Genomic DNA, 23,119 nt, shown 5'->3' on the forward strand with positions numbered 1-23,119 from the left:
AACCGGGGTAGTGTTCGTAAAATTTGTATAACCGCCGGTGTTCCCCCCAGTTGCTGGGGTTGTGGTTACCGGGGTTTCTTGGTCACTTACTGGCTTTGGGACCGGAGTAACGTTAACCATTTCTTCAGAAATTTTGAAAAAAACTAAGAATTAGTTCTAGCTTTTATGCACGGATGGCGCCAATGAAGAAACACTAAGTGACCCCGGGCAGATTACGGATAATCTGGGGGTTAAATAGATGTTTCCCACGAGGACGAGGTCCAGCAAAGAAAGTTGTTCTTCAGGTGACCTGCAAAACAGACACCGTAAGCTCGTCACTGAGAAGGGGGGGGGGGTTCCTCCTTGTGACTACCCTCCGGCGTGAGAATCAGACTAGATTGCTCTGAATATAAGTATATATTAAGAGATTGCTAGAGAAGATAAGATAATGAGATATTAGATAATGTCCTTACCATTCCAAGGTGTTGGAGTATTTATAGCCGAAGGTAGGTTTCCAAGAAGGTACAGCCGGCTGAATAGTATTCATGTTCTACCAACAGTGGGCTACGCACAAGCCATGCTGGTTGGTGGATAGGCTGCGGCCGATAGTGACAAGGCCGGCTGTATACTGTTCCTTTACTGCCGGTTATGCACCGTTCCACCAACTGTAGGCTACGCACGTCCCACAGTAAGGGTTGGTGAGTAGGCAGCGGCTGATAGTGACAAACAGTACTAGAGGGTGCTCCTCCTCGTACTGTTGTCGATGAGCTGTCACCCTGTGATTGGTTCATGGGCTGTTTTGGTCAAATCGTCTATTTTGCCCATACCTTGGCAGGTATAGTACAAAAGATCTTCCAGAAGCATACGGACTGGCTCATTTGGGCGGGAGTATTCCCGCCTTGCTCATTCCTTCAGGTGACATTACTGAAGTATCAAGAGTTAGTGCCTTGTGCGTGTAGCCTTGCTATCAGTGCGGGTAGCCTTCCCTGATGGCTTGTATCCGCAACTGCGGGAACGAACGGGGTACTTCACCATTGGGAGGCTTTCCCTGCGGGAACAGCTGGCGTACTGCGCGTAAGGTCTTCATCTCTGAGCATGGTGGGTCCTGCGGAAGCAGTTGGTCGTTGCGCAGACGTCCCTCTTCAAGGTGAGTCTTGCGGGTCCAACTGGGCTCTGCTGGGACCTACCTCTTCACATATATAGTTAACTGGACCGTATTGGGCTTGAGCTTTTAGCTAGCCGACTTCAACGAACTTACATGTGGATTGCTTAAAGTTTCATATAGAAATAACATAAGTTATTATATATAAACATAATGTATGTTTATACTTCTAAGTTTGTTTATAGAAATAACTAAATTTTAATACCTGCGCGTTGCGCTGGGTTTGAAGAGGATAACGCACTGGCACAAACATAATACATTATAAGTATGCCTCTTTTAGCAATTTACAAAAACCGGTTGTTGTATGCGAGGTCGTTGTCGCGGTCATTGCCTAGGTAGATAGTTTTTATTGCCTTCTATTCATACACCAAAAGAGTTTCTTGCTCATCCTAGTCGGAAGAAATTGGTCGTTTTATTCCTATGTCACAATCGGCTGAACCTGTCCAAGTAAGAGTTTCGTCATAATCATAAAGTTAAGTGAAAATTTTAGTTGATTCACATTTCGCAGACTTATGGCCTGATGGTAACCATTATGTCCAAACAAATGAACACTCTTTCCTGTTTTCAAAAGTGCCTATCACTCTATCTAGAGCGAGTTACATAGAGGTAAATGATATATGAAATAAGTTTAATAACTTGTATGCATATTGTCTTTACAAACCAAAAAACTGAACAGACAACACAGATTTACACATTTACGAAACGAATGTTTCGACCACAACCCATTTTTGCTCAAAACCTCTTTTGAAACGTACCCATTTTGCTTGCCTATTAGTCAAACGACCCAAACAAATATATCTTCCGCATATTTGAACATTAATGTTGTGTTCGAGAGTTTAATTTAGCGAGAGAAGATAAAAGATTTGGAGAGAAATAAACAAAATTATTGTTCCAAAGTTTTTTTAATGAAAAGAAGAAAAATAAGGAGAAGAGGTTTTTAGTGTATTTATACTTCTTTCCAAATTGGAAAGATATGGAGAGGAGAGGAGAGGAGAGGAGAGGAGAGATGAACTCACAAAATTGGTAAAACTATAACTTTCTTTTCTATTCCTCTCTATTCGGGAACACATAAAATGATTAATATTCTTTTCTTTTCTCTTCTTTTCATTAAACTCGGGAACACGATATCATTTTCTTTTCTTTCCTTTCTTTTCTATCTTAATTTCCCTTCTTTTCTCCTCTCTCATTAATTTAAACTTGGGAACACAGCGTAAATTTTAACCCCAAATTATAACAGCCGCCTGCCTTCATGTGAAATTTAGTAAAACTTTTGTGGGCTAGTTGCATTTTGTGTCGTGAAGTAGCAACTATGAAGCAAACATTGTTTTCAGAAGTGTTAGGAAATGATAATTGTTAAAATGTTGGTTCTGGTTGATTGAGTTGTTTGTTTGAATTATCAGTTCCATACTTATTGTAAGAAAGTTGATTATGTACTTAAGCATAAAATTTCACTAAACATCTTTTTATGTATTTTTTATTTAAAAAAGAAAACATATATGGAAGTTGTGATTACTAATTTAAACTTGTAAAGACATAGATGTTCATCATTCTTAATATAATAACTAAATAAATGTTGAGTAGGTTTTGAACCTATAGTGATGTTTTCTATCACTATTATGCATAAGAAAGTTCAAAAATTAATATATAGTATAATAAACAAATAATAACTTTTAATCAAAATAATGTCATATTTAGAAGATATCAAAGGTGCTAAACAAAAGAATAGGTAGATATTATGTTAATAAAAACAAAGCACAGAAACTTGAATTGATACCCGAACCCGTAACAAGATCTCACTTTCTTTAGTCGACCCAATATGGCACGAACATGTGATGACCTGAATGTATTGTTACCCGTAACTGACACCGATCCAAACCCGTACTGACCTGAAACGCATCAACACCAAACCCGTACTGACCATACCACAATAACCCTTTTTTGAGTTGACTTGTTATGACGCCTTTCAGTTACTACAAAATTGTGCAACTCTTGTTACGATTTTCATTACTAACTATTCATAACATATCAAAAGTATTACTCAAAAAGTATGATTATAAGTCACTCAAATTATGAGAAGTAGCATTTTTAACAGGTTATGATCATTAGGATCAATGTAGACAATTACATAGACACTACTTGTTGATGTTCACATCATTCTACAAATATTTGTGTGAAATAAAATTATAAAAATCTAAATCATAGTATTTATAAAAGGGGAAAGTGAATACGGCGCTATGAGACGTGTAACCTTACACGTAAAACTAATCAAAACTACGTCAATTACATAGACACTACTTGTTGATGTTCACATCATTCTACAAATATTTGTGTGAAATAAAATTATAAAAATCTAAATCATAGTATTTATAAAAGGGGAAAGTGAATACGGCGCTGTGAGACGTGTAACCTTACACGTAAAACTAATCAAAACTACGTAGTTTTGATTAAAAATCCCCTCAATTAACTAAAATACTTTCCCCGTTTATGATAATCTGTATATAGTAATTATCTTGAATGTTCAAAACATTTTTTTCTTTAAGTCTTTCCCAAATTCCACCACAAAATATAACTTAGATTTCAAATTTTTGGATCAGCTTGTACATCTTGGCTTGACGTTCTTGGATTATTCTATTTTTCTGTTGAATATAATTTATGTATTCACAATGAAAACATATTACATCAAAAACCTATTTATATAATAGTTCAATAATAAATAAATGAAAACATATTTATATAATAAATACACCAAAACCTCGTATTCACAACGATTTCGTACATAATACATCAATTAAAAATAAATTGAAATCAATAAAAACAGTAAAATTTCATCTTTAATAACCTGCAAACACATTGTTTTTTTCTAATGCACAACAGCCAAATTAATTATTTTTCTCAACATTGAATTTTTGGGATGATCGGCAAACAAACATTATAATAAAGAGTTAACATGTTTTCACCTTCTAAAGCATAAAAATGGACGAGCTGTAGCTATGGAATTTCTATAGATATGGAAAGGATTTTAATTAAAAAAGGGTTTTTAATCAAAACTACGTAGTTTTGATTAGTTTTACGTGTAAGGTTACACGTCTCACAGCACCGTATTCACTTTCCCCTTTATAAAACCTTCATAAAGTTATTCTAGATGACAACTTTTGACTTGTTTCCTTTTGGGCATGCTACGATTACATAGAACACAAAGGTACCATTATTGTCACCACTAAGCCATTTAGATGGGTTTATGTCCCATTTGGGCAGTTATAATTTTTTTAATTAGATTTACAGAGCATTCGTCAATCGTCATTGAATATAAGTCTAAAACTTTCTATATAAGCTGAATATTTTTATGCATAATTCTAACATCAAAAGATGTCTATATATACAATCCAGAATTTAGAAAAATGTTGTCTTACAGTAATAATGATTTTACACTGACCTGTCTGATTATTATCTTGTGATTCAAACTACATTGGAACGAGTGTATGTGACATGTGTGATCTACCTATTTTAATAAAGTAAAATAAATGGGGACACTTGTCATGTTTTGGTTAATTCTCATAATATTTTCTCTCCAAAACTAATATACCCTGGTATATGTAATAAATCAATAATTATCTACTTTCCTTTTACACTATATTTATATAATATCTATATATTTTTATAAATATAAATATTAACATATTATTTTACTATATATTTCAAAATATTTGGTGAATTCCAAAAATCAACGACATATCATGTTTTTCAAATGAAAATTGTTTCGGGTTTTTTGTGGAAGTTAAATTTGATTTTATGGGTCAAAAATTGGTAAATAGATTGTTTGGTACAAGTTAACTACATTTAGGTCAAAATTTGTTACGGGTCAAAAATAAAAATTTTGAATATTTTTAAAAGTTTGAGAATGCAAAATAGATTTATCGTCAAATTTGTTATGGGTTCAAAGTGTTGACTTTAAAATGTCAAAAGTATAAAAGTTAGAATTTTAAACACGATTCGGGTTTCAAGTTTATTTTTAAGTGCATTTTTTGAAATAATCAAAAGGTTCGGGATTTGGCAAATTGACTATTTTTCCATCAACTATTAAAACTTAAGAAAAGATTGCGACACTTTCGACATGTCACCCCCATGCCTATCAATGCTTATAACTTTTATCAAATTTCAAATATTTATATATGTCAACATTAATTTTTCTTTCAATGTTGATCAGAACGTTGTATGGGAAACATGTCATGCAAAACTATGCTTAAATAAAACAAAATATTTACAAAATTGAATGGGTTAACATGTTATTTTTTATGTTGTCATTATGACAAAATCAAGAAGCCCTTTGAAACTTATCAACATCTTTTTTATGGTGTAGCTCCGAAAATCATAGTTCTTGAAGAACATCTATTGTTGCAATTTAATATCCTACTTTCCTTTGATGTGTGGTAAATTGATAAATATATCAATAAAGGTAACGTCTCTTTTGTATTTAGTCTGAGTGGTTATAACTACTATCATATGAGAAGTCTTATTTTCGAAATTGGTTCATAACCAAAATTCTTTCAATTATACATATATGACACCGAGAATGAATTTTTCAATAGAAAGAAGTATTCTCGGGTACAATTTTGCACGGACATTTTTTTATTAAGTTCATTTAAAAAAACCATTTTGTGATATAAATAAAATCAATTTTTGTACACATTGTATAAATACAAGCATAGATGTAATACATTTTTTTTCATATACGCTATGTAATTATTTGTTTTACTTATAATTTTATAATTTGAATTATCTCGTGTATAACACGGGCTCTAAAACTAGTTAAATAATAATAATAATAATAATAATAGTTGAGTGCCCTCGGCATGAGCTCTTGTGTGATAGCATATTATTGGCTTTTTAAAGGACAAAATTACAAATTTTATCCTTTAAACATAGTCGATTTATGGATCAGGTTCTTTAAGAAGTTTAGTCATTTAAATGAACGCTTGTCTTGTTATTATATATAGGGTGAACAAGAAACGGTTCGAAACTATCAAAACCAAGGTGCCGACACAGAACAGACTAAAGTGTGCTATCTTACGGTTTCCGTTCTTATAAATTGATGGAGAATGGAGGTGTAATTTTATTCATTTTTTATGGCATTGGTTTTTTCTTTAAAAAAGACTTTTGTAGAAGATAATTAGATATTCAGGTGGTTTTTTTTCCGACCATTTCACTTTAAATGAAACATATGTAATAGCAGGTTAAGTCGTTTATAGCATCGTTTTGAGCTAAGTTTTACATCAATCGACTCGTGTCATCATTCTAATCAAATGCCCTAAAAAATCAGTTTGAAATTCGGAAAAATACATAAGTTTTACATCAATCAACTTGTAACCAACAATCATACGTTGATAAGCAAAACCAATTTACACTAAGGCCAAATTAAATAATAATCTATATCTATATTATATTATATATTTATCTATACTATATATAATATAGGAGTTATGGGCAAATTAAAACAATGAATTTAAGGAATTTACAAGTGTTTAAACATATTGTAAAATGAGGGTAAAGGGGTCATTCTAACATTAAATCTCACGTGCTTTCATTTTTCTTTAAAATAATTACAAACTTTCTCCCTCAACTTTAACCAACTTTTATAAATTTAAAGAGTAATTATAATTTTGGTCATTCATCTTTTAATCATTTATTATTTAAAATTTTATTTTTAACCCAATTACCCTCACAATTTTTAAACGATCATAACCTTTTCGTACGTTACTATATTTAAAAAAAAAATGAACCATAAAAACAAGCATTTAATTCTCTTTAATTTGAGTATAATATTGTAATAGTTTTTTTCGGTCAACGGAGATAGACATCTTTCACCCTCCCATATTCTCTCTCATCTTTAAATTTATTTTATTATGTATTTACACCAGATTAGGGTTGGTAATATTTACACCGGTTCCGATTATGCCTGGATTGATTAATTGATGATTTACACTTGGTTTTTTTTTTGTTTCTGGACCCTTAACGTCTGCTTTGATGATTTATGTATGTATGGAGGTAGTGATGGATTTGGTATGGAGTTGCAAGGTGGTGTTTCGATTTTGTGCATTTATGATGTTTGAAGTATTTGATGTTTCAACTCATATTACAGTTCGCTGGTATTGACTGGTTAATTATGCTTGGTTGTATTGCAGGCTGACCCAGAACTTGAAGCTATAAGACAAAGAAGAATGCAAGAACTCATGGCTCAAAGTGGTGGTGTAAGTCAAATTATTATTACTATTAATCAGCTGATTTTGATTCATTTTTGTTGTTTACGTTAACCATGAAATTTGTGTATAACAGCAAATACCCGAGCTTATATCATTGTTGGTACAAATAAACACCCAAACAACCAAGCAAACCAAAGTTACTGTAAGTTGCTTGATGATGATTGATAGGGTTTTTAATGTGAATTTGGTGGTATGTTTGATGGTTGTTATTGACTTGATTACTTACCCTTGTGGGTAGTGTTTATTTAACTTGAAAAGCTTTTGTTGTGATTGTCTAGGGTTTAAAATATTATGCAATTCTTATGAATATGATCCCTTTCAGAGTATGCATGCTTGTGATGTGCATGGGCCATTTACTAATTGGTAAACTCTTTTTTTTTCGGTCAATGCAAAGCTAACAAAATGATTGGGTCGGGAACAAGTATTTCTGGTTCGAGTCTGGTTAGGTTGGCCTACATTGTTTTTTTATTTTCAATTTGTTTCAAATTTGATTATATATAATTGTTCTTGCATAATTTCTACCGGTGTGAAACTATAAGTTGTACATGAGGCGCAAATCAAACTTGTATACGTGCGCAGCTCCTATACATGCAGACTTTCTGCGTTGAAAGGTTATACATAATGCTTTCATGCTATACAAAGAGGTTACACATCAGATTTTGAAGCCCAAAAGCCCAAAATATTATATAATATTTTGCGCCCATGTACCTGATGAATGCGCCTCGGCCACGGGACTATATCATCTCAGTGCACCTCGTGCCTTTGATCATCTTTTCGGTCTATTTTTAGCTTATTATTGTTGAATTTATCATATTTAGTCAGTTAGAAATTAAAAGCCTAATAAATATTTCACACTCTGCATATATCATTCTTTGATCTGTTTTCATTTGCTTAGTTCCTCTGGATAGATTTTGACAATTCCATAACTTTTTTGCTAGGATATGTTGTATAGTAGTGGCAAAGCTTAACATTTGATCTGTTTGTTTTAAAATGTTTTGTGATCATCAAAAAAATCTAGGATATGGAATGCTATTGACAGTTTTAACACATGTGGGATTTTCAAGGAAGTTATTATGTTGTATGTCCGCATAATTCGTAGAGCATATGCAGTGTGATCTATTTAGAGTTGTAGGTTGCAGCTATGTAACAAAACTGAGTTGTTTATACGAGAGGAGAGGAGAGGAGAGGAGCGAGAAAGTTTTGCCGTTCATGGTATTCAAGAGAAAGGGGTTAACTTCAGCAGTGCTACGGTGACATGTCCGTGAGGCCCTCACCATCAATCTGTCAACATCAACTAACCCAAGCATTTGCTTGGTTATTTGTGGACACCCATTGATGTCTAATATGTGACATGGAACCAATAAATATTCAAGTTCAGGAGCAATGGACGGGCAGTGATGAGGTGACATGTTTGTGAATCCCTCTATCAACTCATCTACATCGATAAGCCCAAGCATTTAATATTCATCAAATACGTTACGTTGGATGTTTGTGCCTTTGTGGGCATCTGGTGATATCTTTGATATGTAATACAGGGAAAAAGACAGCTAACAATACTTGGTGACTTAGGTTTATATGCCTACAATTGAGAATGTATTGGTTAACTTTTAAAGCATATTATTAATGATGTAACACTTTTTTGAAACTTAACTTTAAGTAACTAACTTTTAAAACCTTTTGTTTGTTTATCTTTTTTTACCATGAAATGTAAGTTTTATAGTTTATTTTGCTAACTTATAATGTAAGTTAGATTTGATATATGATAACAATATGAGTGTAAGATAAATATAACTCATTTCATTGTCAAGCAAAATGTCGTCACTTGGGGCTCATGATGATCCATAGATTCATATAATACACCTGACCAAAGCAATGACAAGGGATTCATATAATGGTTGTCAGGATCACTCTTTCTTGGATATTAGTTAGTTGGATTATTATATACCATGTCAACAATAACAAAAATATACGTAATACATTGACTTGGTGTTTGACTTTCTTGGAATGGTGTTGCTGATTAGAATCCCTACCATTAATACACAGTTTGTGCTGCACTAAGTAGTCAATTTACATCCTTTTCAGTTCTATTTTGAGAGTAAACTTACTATATTCCAACAAGCAATCATAGTAACCAATTTTCTTTTGTGATCACGAGAATGTTTCTAAGGTATCTTTTGAAGTCCTTGACTTTTTAAGCTTTTTTCACCTTTTTTTAACTTTTTATTCCATTATTCAGAAAACCATAAGTTATTAATATTTGAGTAAAGTGCCATTTTCTTCCTTGTGGTTTGGCAAATAATGCGAATTTAGTCCAAGAAGTTTATTTTTTGCATATAGACCCTCCACGTTTCTCAATTCTTGACAATTACATCCAAATCACTAACCTCGTTAAATTTAATCGTTAAGTCAGGGGTAGACATGTCTTTTCACTATTTCTTTATTATATGAGTAAAGTGCCAAAATCTTTTCTAAAGTTTGGTCATATTTGCGAATTTCGTCCAAAAATATTTTTTTTCGCAAGTAGACCCTCGATTTTTCCCAACCGTTGCCAATTTCGTCCAAATTATTAACTCGGTCTAAATTCAACGTTAACTTATTGGTGTTATTGTCCTTTTACATGTTTGTTTACAATATTGTTATTATGTGTTTGTTTGATGACATATATTAGGGATGAGCTCGGTACCGTATCGGTACCGACCGGTACCAGTACCGAAAATCCCGATCCTGAAAATCGCAAATGTTTGGTACCGGTACCGGTACCGAAATGTTCGGTTCGGTACTGGTACCGGGACGGTATCGGTATTTGAGGTAAAATTCGGGAAATACCGGTACCGTACCGTACCGGTCCTGAAAATTCAAAACCTTGGTACCGACGGTACCAAATCGGTACCGGTACCGGTATTTTGCTCATCCCTAACATATACAACATTTCACGATTCCTATGTTTGAATCCAATATATTATCCATTTATTTATTTTTCTTTATTTTTAGTCATATAAGGGGTTTAGCTCAGCGTAATAATAATAACAATGTAAACAAATATGTAAAAGGACAGTAACACTCCTGAGTTAACGTTAAATTTAGACCGAGTTAACAAACTGGACGAAATTGGCTATAGTTGGGAAACATCGAGGGTCTAATTGTGAAAAAAAAATATTTTTGGACGAAATTAGCAAATGTGACCAAACTTCAGGGACGATTTTGGCACTGTACTCATGTAATAAAGAAAGAGTGAAAACACATGTCTACCCCTGAGTTAACGATTCAATTTAACGGAGTTAGTTATTTTGATGTAATTGGCAATAATTGGGAAATGTGGAGGATCCGTATGCAAAAAAATAAACTTTTTAGACTAAATTCGCATTATTTGACAAACCACAATGACGAAAATGACGCTTTACTCTTAATATTTTTAGTTTTTATTCGTGCTAAACGAAACAAAAAAGATGGTTTCTATTTAGGTATGATTATTTCGGTTTCACTCAAACACCTTGAACCCATGTGAAAAACCAAAAACAAGAAACTTGCAGGCTTTTTTAAAATATATTTGCGTCAATTCATTCCTTAAATTTCATTTGGTATTATGGTGGATTGGATGTTGGTAGCAGCTATATGAAAAACTAGGCTGGTGGAGGAACCCAAATAAGATGATGAGTTGTGATGTTTGTTTCTAATTGTTGAGTTGTATACTTACCATCCTTATGTATAGTATATATCTTCTGATTTAAACATACTAATGAATATTTAGCTCCTTTTCTTTCTTAATTAGTTTGAATTTATGTGTTTGCATTTATCTTGGAGAATTTTATGAGACGCACCAAATGGCAATTACATCAAAACACCTTCATGAACAGTTTGTTGTCATCAAACATATGCAAATTGTTTCTGCGTCATAAAGTAATCACGTTGTGTGATTATCATTTTAACAAGATTTTGGGCCTATTTCAATTACCACCTATCATTGTTTCTATGATGAAATTAGTTGCGCACTGACTCACAAATTTTAATTCTTTTTGGTGGGATCTTGAGAAAACTATAATTATTATTGAACATCATATATGTACGAAACATATCCACTTACCTCAGAATCATCAATGTCAAAATCATCAACAGTGTCATCTGCACAGGCCTCCTTTGAGCTTTTAAAAGCATCAACATGTTTGATTTCTTCTTCTAGATTTTCAACTTGTTTCATGTTACCCTGCTGCTGCATTCATATATATAAAATAAATTGGTGGCATAATAATAATAATAATAATAATAATAACAATAACAATAATAATAATAATAATAATAATAATAATAATAATAATAATAATAAATTGGATAATCAGTCTGTTTTAGGTTAGGTTAGGTTAGGTTTGGTTAGGTTAGGTAGTAGTTAATTATTAAAGTTTATAATAACTTTACTAAAAACTTACCAGCTCTTGTGCAGCTGCTACATCTGTAGTTGTAATTGTAATTTCTTTTCCACGACTACTGAAAGTAACATAAATATTTTAAAAATAAAATCACGATTACTGTATCTAAAGAACACAAAACAAATAAATATATATCTATAATCTATATAAACGAAACCCACCCCTAAAATCCTACGTGTCGCGATGTGGTGGCTCCCCCTTATGGAAGACACCAAATTGCTTAATTTTTAAATGAGGTCTCTCATTGATTTAACCCAAATTCATGGGTATGAGTCTTACCTGAATAAAAAATAAGAGGCCTCCATTTAAAAATAAAATAATTTGGTGACTTCCATTAAATGGGGGAGTGACCACATCGCGACAGATAGGATTTTAGGGTTTTCTTTTATATATATTATAGATTTAAGATAAGATACATTATATTCAACTTCAAATTTGTTTCTTATAAAAAAATATTAAAGAGAAAAAAAGGCAATGCTCGGTCAAACAATGTTTTGGCTCGGTTTGTTTTCAAGCAACGAGCAAGCCATCACTCGGCTCGTGACTCAAAACCAATTAACCAATCGAATATGGTTTGCGGTGGGTCGGATATTAAATGGGTCGGTGTAGAACCTGGTAGTAATTAATTAAAAAGGGGTTAGGGTTTTATTTTCTCAATTCTTCCGATTGCCACCAATCTTGATCCAGGTTCGCTAGTTGGTTTGTGTAACGAAATAGATAGCTGTAAGTTTACTTTAATGAATGGCTGCTTAAGGCTGATGACTTATTATTATTATACGTAAACTAATTTTTTTTTTGTTTAATTTGCTGCAGCTGATACATACATACAGAGATGAATCGCTGTTCTCGTTCTGCTCATGAATCTCTGTAAGCATATACATGTATTTATTTGTTTTGTGTTGTTTAGAAATAGTAGTAGTAATTGTCTTGATGCTACTTTCAGTAGTCGTGGAAAAGAAACAACTACAGCTACAGATGTAGCAGCTGCACAAGAGCTGGTGGTGAGTTTCAGAACTACTATAAATTACATCACAATTTTTCTGAAAACATGTCAATGTGTTTTTGTAAAGTTAGCATATAATGTGTATATGTGTGAACCTGCGCGGCACTAATTTTACTAATCTTGTGAAAATAACGTTAAAAGGTTAATCAGGCATCATGTGGCGGCGTTGATAGCCGAAAAACAAGGGGACATGCACCAATCGGCCGGTGCCCCGATGCTTGAGTGTTGTGTGCCTTATGTCCAACAGGGTCAGACCCTGCTATAGCTTTTGCTATTGGTGGGATTTACTCAGTATGATGATGACGATGAATAGCTAACTACCAAACCTAAAACAGACTGATTTAAAAGGGTTGAAAGATTATTATTATTCAATACACAAGTCTTGAGTCTGTTTATTATTATGCCACCTATTAATTTGACTGCTATTTTATATGAATGCAACAGCAGGGTAACATGAAACAAGTTGAAAATCTAGAAGAAGAAATCAAATGTGTTGATGCTTTTAAAAGCTCAAAGGAGGCCTGTGCGGATGACACTGATGATGATTTTGACATTGATGATTCTGAGGCAAGTGGATATGCTTCACACAAGTATGATGTTCAATACAGTGATTGCTAATAGCTATATTCAGTGGTGTGTAGATCGATGGCTACATAGTTGACAAGCAAGATATTCGTTTAATGGAGAGGATATGGGAATCAGTTAACAGAGAAGAGAATATGCAGGTGATTTCATTACTTATCATCTCTAATGGGTAAAATTAGTTTAGAGTTATCTATCTCTAATGACTGAAACTATCTAAATTACTTGTTTATAAATGTAATTTCTATACAATGTAATGCATATTTTGTTGCATTATTATATTTAATTAAAGAGAGCCGTTTAGGCTAGTCAAGCTTGATACTTAGGCTATTTCCATTGGGGGAATCTTTCCTGGTCGGTTGGCTATTTTTGATCAAAAAGAAATTCGAAAGTCAATTATATGGCCCGACTTGCTCGGTGGCGCAACCCTGATTGGTTGGGTTGGTATGACATCACAAAACAATTAATTCGCCTCACAAACAAATAATTTACTTCGCATATGAATAAACCTGCCACTTAAATTCTAGCTGGATGATTATACAGTTATTATTTTTATAAACTTATTATCAAAAAAATTTAATCCTATAGGATTCAAAAATAAAATATAATAAAAAAACCAAAATTCATGATTTCTTTTCTTTATTTATAGAGTATGGTGTTAAGATATTTATTTACTTTATTATTTTCTATTTAAAGTGAACAATTAATTTTTGAAATGAAATAAGTTATTTTTAAAAATTTTGAAAATAATCATAATTTATATTTATTCATTAAAAAATTGGTTTGGTTGGGTTGGGTTGTGAATGAGAGTGAAAAGTTAGGTTTGTTTTTGTTGTATAGGCGGAAGAGTGAGAAATTATTTTTTTAATCAAAAGTTGGGTTGAAATTGTTGTGAATGAGAGTAGTCTTAAAGTTAAAGCAACTTGGTTGCTTGTTTTAGCTCAGCTTGATTCAAGCTTTTAGTGAGCCCACTCACAAGCCGCTCGGCTCTAAATTTGTTTATAGAATATGTGAAAATGGTCAAAAATGGGTCACTTTGACCTCTCATCTTTTTGTTACAAGTTTAATATATATATTTTTTGTTCTAGGTGGAACACTCCAAGATGGTGTCTTTGATGGCGTATCAACGCCTACAGGAAAGAAATTGCGAGCAAAGGCAGTAATGATAATATAATGAATGCAAGTACGAGATAATGACCAAATGAGTGGAGGTAATGGTGATCATTATGATTAACACAACGTCTAAAGTTTTCTTGGGAGAATTTGGTCTTTTTTTAATTAAATTATGGTAATTTATTTTTTATTTTGTGTGTGACATTTTCTTGGGAGAATATGGTCTTTTGTTAATTATATTATTATGGTAATGAAACATGTGGGATATATTTATTTAATTTGGCCTTACTGTAAATTGGTTTGCTCAACGTATGATGGTCGGTTACGAGTCGATATGTAAAAGTTAAGTTTTCTTTTTGAATTTCAAATTGATTTTTAGGGCTTTTGATCAGAATGATGATACGAGTTCTTAGCTTGAAACGATGCTATAAACGACTTAACCTGCCATCACATCTGTCTCATTTAAAGTGAAATGGTTGAAACAAAAAAACCACCTGAATATCTTCTACAAAAGTTTTTTAAAGAAAAACTAAATGCCGTAAAAATGAATAAAGTTACACCCCATTCTCCATCAATTTATTAGAACCGGAAACCGTAAGATAACACAATTTAGCCGTTATGTGTTGGCATCTTGGTTTTGACAATTCTGAATTGTTTCTTGTTCATCCTAGATATAACAATATGTTATCATCATACAAGAGCTTATGCCGGGGACAAACTCAATTATTAGTTAATCACGCGGATCACATACACCCATTCCAATGTGGTTTGGATCACGTAGTCAAAATATTAATTAGGTAGGTTGGTGTAAAATCTCTTGAGTATAAGTATATACATAAGGGTCAGTAAATTAGGGGCATGTCTCTCAATTCCGACCGCCGCCAATCTTGTGATCCATGTTGCACGAGTCTAGCAACATTTTCATTACTTTTTATCTCCATCTAAAGATGAATAAACCCTTTCATAAAAGTTGGAGAAAAAATGCTTGAAGCTCCTAGAGAACTTGGGGGTGGGGGGGGGGGGGGGGGTGGAGGGGGGGTTGATCTGTAAACCCATGTATATAAAAATTTTATCAAGAACGATAAAAGTGGTAACACGGATATTACGATTAACTTGATCGCAAATAACTCCTATTTATAACTCTTTAATCCTTAATCTATACAAAACCTTATTGGATTTAAACTAGAACAAAAACCAACTCAAAAAACCTTATGTTTGTAAATATGACAACTAGGTCCCCGCATTTACACAAAACTACTCTAACAAGTAAAGCAAACTTGACTAACTGAAATGCATTTGTCGACACGATAGATGAAATGCTTTGTGTATATGGCTCTTTTGAAGCGTCATCGGTTATCTATAATCCTAGCGTATGTGTGTGTTTATATAAACTATAATCGTTCCAACAAGGAGAGGATTGTCTAGAGTTATTCCCATGTTTAGAATGTATCCGTCACGTTCACGGCTAGCCCAATGGTAATGATAGGTAAGGCCAACTGGTGAAGACTTCCCAAAAAATAGGCCCCAATTTAAAAAGTTTAAATATCTATTATCTATGTACACAGAGAAACATATTAAAAATATATAATAACTGCTTATTAAAGCACTAGTTTGAGTCCCCGTGTTATGAGGGTTTGTTTAGGTTTTGTTGTTAAATTTTACTATTTTATAATTTGTAATAATTTGTTTTATTTTTTTAACCTTAGTTTTGTTTTGATTTAATACACATAAATTAGTTTGTTACGTTCATTATATTTTTAACGTTGGGCTCTTTAAATTGAGATGTGTAAATTTTTTAGTTTTTTAACGAACGAACATAAATGAACACGAACATGTTGATTTTTTTAAATGAATAAACATAAACACAAATATTTGTCTTATGAAAAAGGGGTTGTGGATGCAAGTGATGATGGTGGTTGATTCATGAAAGGGGAGGTTGACGATAGTGGGTGGCAATAGGAAGTTAGCCGGTGATTGAGAGGATGGATTGACGACAGATAATATGTGGAGGAGAGAAATTAAAATAGGGTTTGTTGATGAAAATATTTCACAAATAAATGAGATGTTAAAACATGTTTAAGGGCTATCCGGGTTTGGTGACACCTAAGGGTGTGCATGGGTCGGTTTGGGGCAGTTTTTGGCCAAACCCATAACCATAACCAATATGTCAGTTAATAGATAACCTAACCATAACCGATCCGTTATGGCGGTTTCGGTCAATCGGTTTTGAAGGTTATAGCAAGTCGGTTATGGGTCGGTTAACCGTGACCAAAACAATGTAATTGAGCCTAAAACTTTGGTACTAAATATTACAAAAAAGGAAAAAAAAATAAAAATGACATGACATAGTTCAACAAAATATATAATCCATAATATTAATAACATATATTCAAACAAACGATAAATCGATTACCTTTTTAGTAAGATTAAATCATATAGTAAAAAAAATGAGAGCATTACTAGTTTATTACCTTCTTTAAATTTTTCCAAATTATCAACATCTTCTAATTATACTCCATAAATTTGAGAGTCTTGTAAATGGGGCGGTTGTTTTGGTAAAAAGTTAACAACAACGATTTCGTAACCAAATTGGTAATCGGGACTACGTGCTTGTATGAAATGAACGTAAAAGTGCTTGAACACGAGGATATGTTGCGAGGAAAAAACCCGTTATCCTTAGGATAACAAGCAAAAAACCCGGGGCAGTGAAAACTATCACCACCGGTTTATTAATAATAAAGGTAATTACAATTGTGGAGCTCAAACTTGATCGTGATTACAAAGAATGCGAGTACTAGTAAATTCTCGAGTGCTAGAGTATGTGTTTGATCATTTGTTTAGAGCTCTATTTATAATCAACAAAGTCTAACAATATGCCATATATTTAAGGAAACTCTTAGACTAAATCTAATTAGCCGTTAATCTTTTAATCAACACGTTTCCTTTTATACCACGATCTATCAACTGAAAGTGCGAGTCTTCGGGTGATCAAGCAACGGTCTTTGACCTGGTATACATGGAAAGTAGCAAATTTCGTGTTAGTTATATAATGTAATTAGGATACCAGTTACCTTAATTTTATTTGTTGTAAGGAAGTTAATAATATATTTAGGGTTTTATTATGAAAGGGTTTCACAAATAAATGAGATGTTATAACCCGTTCAAAAACTATCTGGGTTTGGTGAGACCCATGACCCGCTTATATTTTTACTATGAAATTGTTTTTTAATTACATATAATACTTTTTTTAAAAAATTGAATATTTTTATTTAGTATATAGGATTTTTTATAGCAAATCCCTTATGCTAGGTCGGTGTTAATATCGGAGGTTATAATATAATAAAAGGGGTTAATAAGTTAAGGTTTTTCACATCTCTCAATTCCCATTGCCACCATCCAGGTAATTTGCACGATGAAATAGAATAGTGATTGTTTTAATGTTACTGTGATCAATTAACCTTTTATCTTATAATCCCGGTTTGTTTCTAACAAACTAGTTTTTAAGTTCATTGAATGGCTTAGGAATCGGTAATATATGTATATAACATCATACCCGGCTCGATATTAGTTTTGCATTAAGCCTTATACATGAGGCACTCAATCATCGGGACATATAAGCATTATATGCGCACAGCGCAAGCAGGGCGTTGATGAGTAACATGTATAAGATGTGTTTATATTATGCCTAAGTATTGACTTGTTTATCAATGTAGGGAACCGAGGGTGATAACATGAACACGTTGAAAATTTCGAAGAAATCGACTGTGTTGATGAAACTGATACCCTTGATGATATTGATGATTCTGAGGTAAGTAAAACTGTTACAAACTTAAGAGTGATATTTTATACAAATATGATGTTCAAGCTAGTGATAGCTAATGGCATATTGTGTGGTGTAGATCGCGGGCTACCTGCTTGACAAGAAAGAAAGTCGTTTAAAGGAGATGATATGGGAATCAGAAAACGGAGGACAGAATATGACGCAGGTGATTTTTCGTTACTTATGTATGAAAGGCTTGATTATGTCTTAACGGGTAAAACTAGTTTAAAGTTATCTCTAATGACTGAAACACGCTAATTACACGTTTAAGTATCCGTGAGTTGTGACTATGATAAAGGTAGAGAGAGAAAGAATCAGACAAGAAGGGTCAGCTTATATAGAAAATTTTAGACTTATATTCAATAATAAGTGTTCTGTAAATCTAATTAAAAAGTTTTTAATTAATTACCCAAATGGGACATAAACCCATATAAATGGCTTAGTGATGACAGCAATGGTACCTTTGTATTCTATGTAGAATGCCCAAAAGGAAACATGTCAAAAGTTGCCATCTAGTTATTTCTATGGAATAAAGTTTAAGAAATAGTTTTATTCCAAAGTTGGTTTTATAAATACTATGATTTTTATGTTTTTAATTTTATTTCACACAAATATTTGTAGGAATGATGTGAACAGCAACAGGTAGTATTTAGTGTTTCATGCCAACTTAGTAGCACTTGTATTTTTTTTATTAAACTTTTCGCTACAACTGGATTTTTAGAATCTTTTATGATAAGTTGGCTAAACTAACAGAAAATTAAAAAAAAAACAGTGGCTCTGCTATGCAGTTTGGATTGGATTTAGTACAAATATAGGTTTATGGGTCATGGGTGGTCATTTGTTTTTAATAAAGTTTAAAACGTGACTTGTGATTTGTTACCCAAATCGTGTTATTGCATGATTGCTCGATCTAATATTCCAACATTGATATGTGTACATGTAGAAGTCATGACTGTGTTTACTATGCTTAGTGTGATTTCAGAATTTGACTTGATCATAATTGTAGGGAATGCAGGTTAACATTAAAGAGAACGAAAATATAGGCACCACAACAGAAGTCGAATGCGTTGCTTGTGAAAACACAGAGGCCTCTGCTGATAAATTTGATATCCTTGAGGAAATTGATTATTCTGAGGTAAGTGAAACAGTTATTTGACGCTGATAATTGATATCATCCACGTTAAAACACCGAACAACTGTCAAAATTCTTCATAATGTTTTCACAGACGGGAAGGAAACCTAGTGGGATATGTGCTGCAGCTATTTATGTATCTTCTGTGTTACATGGATATAATTTTACAAAAGCAGATGTTGTGAGTATAATTTTAGAAATTTTTTAATTTATGCAGATATAATTGGTTATTTCAAATTGTTTAAAAAAGATTCTTTTGTTCAGTAACACCTATTATTGTATTCTTTTTCGTGAAAACATGCCAATTTGGTATATTTGCTTGATAACGGGTCGAATGTATAGAGTTAAAATAACTACCTAAAAGAGAAACGCTTATGTGTTTACAACCTCGTGAACAGATAAAGAGGAAAATTATTTTATAAATATTTGTTTATAGAATATGGGTAAAATGAGCACTTGCTTTATGATATTTTTACACGTAACACAAACGTTTGGAGTTTCGTTTTCTATCTAGCTTTTGACATGTTAATGCTTAATTATCTGAAGTTGAAATTTTCACTATTTTATTGTCAGGTTAAAGCTGTACACATTTGTGAAGCAACGTTGACAAAGAGACTGATTGAGTTTGAAAACACAGAAGCCGGGAGTTTAACAGTGAGTTTGCTCAGACCAAATGAACAAATATATGTGCAGTTTGATCATTATTTGATCGGTTTTTCATTTGAATTACTTGAATATGCACTACGCTTATAAAATTTATTAGCTTATACCATTTTGCATTGTGTGTTTTCTTATGGCCTGATTTTGGATGTAGATTGAAGAGTTCACTCTAAATTCCATGGATTTCGAGAAGGAAATGCAGTCATGTAAACAATCTGCTAATGATCTAAAGATGCCTGGAATGGCAGAAGTGTTTTGCCAGCACAAAAGCAGTGCGGGTCAATCCGGTTTTGGGCTTTGCAAGGACTGTTATTTGGAGTTTTGTGGGGGACTTGATGGTTTTGAACCGCCAGCGTTTCAACGTGCCCAATTATCCAAGGTATAAGTGTTGATTGTGTTGACTATGCTTGATGTTTGTTGACTGTTGACTTATTTATAAATGTAGGGAACAGAGGATAACATGAAAGAAACTGAAAATATAGAAGACGTCGAATGCGTTGGTAAGTTTGACTTTTATTATTATTTTTTTTCATCAGTTGAGAGGATCTCATGTTCTTACTGTTTGTTAGGAAAACTTGAAAAGGAGGAAAGTGATACCCTTGCTGATATTGATGATTCTGAGGTTAGTAAAACTGTTGCCATTTGAAGCTTATAATCGGTACTACACATGTTAAAAGTTAAAACGTGGATCGATTTTTAAAATTCGTTTTCCAGACTCTTTTATTTAATTATATTAATGACACTCGAATACATAAACCTATCATCTATATATACGACTCTTTTATCTTGACTTCTACGCTATTTATCAAACAAGAAGTAACAAACTAAGAGTGATATTTCATGCAAATACGGTTGATGCTGTTAGATTTTGTGGCAATATATTTACATATATTTTGTGGTGTAGATAGATAAACTTGGTAAATATGCGCATTGTATGTTTGAGTATGAGTTACAAGGATATATATATATATATAGAGAGAGAGAGAGAGAGATAACATAATCATTAAACTTAAAGTCTATTCATCTCCCAGTCTATTTATATCCGAGTCTGTTAATATTTAGTCTATTATAGATCACTGGCTACCTACTTGACGAGGAAGGAACTCGTTTAAAGGAGATCGCTTGGGAACTAATTAACGGAAAAGAGAGTATGCAGGTGATTAACTAATCTCTTCATAAGTATGAAGGGCTTGATAAAACAATCTAATATTTATTTAAAGTTTGAATTTTGGGCAAAAATAACGTGTTGGTTCGATTTCTTTGGAACAAGCGGATAAGGAAGCTGCTGCAACCAAAAAAGAGGTACATTATATTATTTTATATTAAGAAATTTAAATAAGTTGCTAACTGTAAAATGGTAGTTTTTGACTATTTGCTGATGCATCATTACAGAATTATAAAAGAAAGAAAGAATTAGAGAAAGAATCTTAAGCCTCCAAACACTGCAGCAGAAGCTGCTTGTCAACACCTTAACAAGGTAATTTTGACCAAAATAAGTCAATAAACCGATTGTCCTGTTATTTTGTCTTAACTGGCTGCTTTTTTTGTGCAGAGATTTGGTTCAAAATTTAATTTAGATGCGTTGGCACGTCTCTTTTATGACGAGGTAAGCAATATGTTTTTATCTCGGTTTCTTAATTTGCTTAGGGGCATAAACGAGCTCTATTTCTAAAGCTCGGCCCGTCACTTATTAAAGCAAGCATGCGAGTAGTATTTCAAGCTTGACTCACGCTCTTTGTTTGGCTCGTCTTTTATTTACTGCTTTTATAATTATTTTATTTATATAACTATTTTTACACACATTTAAAATTATAATTTTTATATATAACATATAGAAAACATTATATGCAACTAACAGTTGCGTTAGGCTTGCGAGCCTAGTCAAGCTTGGGCTCAAGCTCGCTCACTAAATGAGCTCCAGAGGCTCATGCTCGTATTAGCTGAGCTTGATCCGAGCTTTTAGCGAGCCAACTTCTATAGCTCATAAGCAACTTGGCTCAGCTCATTTACACCTCTAACTTTGTATACAAAAATAATATTTGTGAAATGGTCAAATGGGCCAATGTAACTTGTAATCTTTTTGTTAGAAGTTTAATATATATTCTTTATGTTTAGGAGCCGAGCCCTAAGCAACCTCGTGCCGATGATGGCAGCAACGCCAACGGGAAAGAAACTGTGAGCGAAGACGATAATGATAATATGATGAGATAATGTACAACAAATGACTGGAGGTAATGGGGATGATTATGATTAACACAACTTCTTTTGTAATTAAGTTATCTGGTAATGAAATATATGGGATGTTTATTTAATTTGGCCTTTACTATAAATTGGTTATCAACATTTTATTTTATTTTTTTAATAAAACCTCAAATTCACAAATATTAAAAGCAGTGATTACATCAAAACAGAAGTCAAACCGGTAACAAGCTGCGCCGCTATCCCATTTTGAATTACAAAACCCAATCGTTTAAACAGTAATTGGTTATCAACATATGATTGTTAGTTATAGTATTAATAATCAAACTGTTAATCGGTTATTGTTTTTTTATATAATTATAATAATAGATTATAAATAAAGTAATACATATAACACTAAAACGGGGTCCGTTGTGAGATGCTGAGATGTGTGAAAGCTTTTTTTGTTTTTTTTTAATTTTTCTTTATAATTTTCTTTATTGAATAAGTTGACAAACAAATAGACTTAACAAAGTTTTGTCTGGCTCAGTGGTCAATCCTTCGCTTTTTCACCCAATTTGCCCGGGTTCGATCCTAGGATTTTGTTTATCATGTTTTATGTTTATGATTTTACAAGAAGTATCAAAGACGTCAACCCCAACTCACATCCACTTAAAATCGTGCAACACAAAAACGACATGGTTAACCCGCTTATATAAAGGAGTCAAAACGGATTGGTAGGTCAACATGCTTTAAATTAATAATTTATAAAAGTTTACTATTCGGTTACTTATCTAAACATCATAAACATT

The 23,119-nt window shown here is 32.8% G+C and overlaps 1 pseudogene; it reads left to right on the forward strand.

Moving 5' to 3' along the window:
- Nucleotides 1-19,551: 19,551 nt before the first annotated feature.
- Nucleotides 19,552-22,340, forward strand: LOC143565850 (transcription factor IIIB 60 kDa subunit-like; annotated as a pseudogene).
- The last annotated feature ends 779 nt before the right edge of the window (nt 22,341-23,119 follow it).

Source organism: Bidens hawaiensis, unplaced genomic scaffold (genome assembly GCF_021521415.1).
Source record: "Bidens hawaiensis isolate Kalapana, Puna unplaced genomic scaffold, B.hawaiensis_p1.1 tig00022546_1, whole genome shotgun sequence".
Taxonomy (NCBI): Eukaryota; Viridiplantae; Streptophyta; class Magnoliopsida; order Asterales; family Asteraceae; genus Bidens; species Bidens hawaiensis.